The sequence below is a fragment of the Orycteropus afer genome, unplaced genomic scaffold (genome assembly GCF_000298275.1).
Source record: "Orycteropus afer afer isolate SDZICR_OR568_19922 unplaced genomic scaffold, OryAfe1.0 scaffold01259, whole genome shotgun sequence".
NCBI lineage: Eukaryota > Metazoa > Chordata > Mammalia > Tubulidentata > Orycteropodidae > Orycteropus > Orycteropus afer.
The window spans coordinates 62,237-63,249 of NW_006922846.1; positions in this window are offsets into that span (position 1 = coordinate 62,237).

Here is a 1,013-nt window from a genome sequence, read left to right on the forward strand (position 1 = left end):
GTAAAATTGGCTAAGAAAATATTATTATTTTTTTTTTGTTATTCTTCTTTATATCACTAGGATTGTGCAAGGCTGACCAGTTTCATTCTTTTGTATGAGTTGTTATCAATCAGAAATGACTTGAAGGCACCTAACAACAATAACAACTATAATGCTTGAGACATAATAAACAAAACTTTCAATCATACTTGTTGAATAAAGAGCAGAACCCATCTCTATAATACTTCCTTATCAAGGGTTTCCTGCTTTGCATGTTCCTCATTCCAGGTCTTTGGGGTCAGAGCCTCTAATAAAATTAGAGCACATATGATCTTCCCCTCAGGTTTTACTTTTCCTGAAAAAGAGCCATTATGGTACCAAGGAACACACTGAAGCCTCAGTAACTGCTCCACATCTCAATCAAAATATTAAATCATAAGCAATTTCACATCACAGGGGAATTTAAATATTCAAAGCACCATTAAGACTTGATGATAAACCATAAAACCTAAAGTAATTATGTTACCTAGAAGAAGAATAAGAATATATGTTTATACGGGCTACAATAACAATGCCAAAAAACCAAACTCACTGCTGACAAGTCCCTTCCAACTCATAGGGACCCCTCATTGTGTTTCTGAGGAGGTATCTCTATGGAAATAGATTGCCCAATCTTCCTTCCCAGGAGTGGCTGATAGATTTGAACTACCAGCCTTGTGGTTAGCAGTCAAATGTCTTAGGCACTATGCAATCAGAGCTCCTAGGGACTACATTAGAACCTAGAATTCTTTAAAGGTAATTTGATTAGTATCTTAAAATGTGGGATCATATTCATATTTTATATGTGTATAAAACAAAAATTTTGAAAGCAATTCCCCCAAATCAAAACTGAAACAAATAAGAAATGAAATAAAACAAAACTGTATATTAATTTGATGATGTACCATTATACTTTTTAAAATCCCCAATGTATCTCTTTTGCCTTTCTTCATTTAATTTGTTGGTTATTTTTACATTCTTAATCATTTTTATTA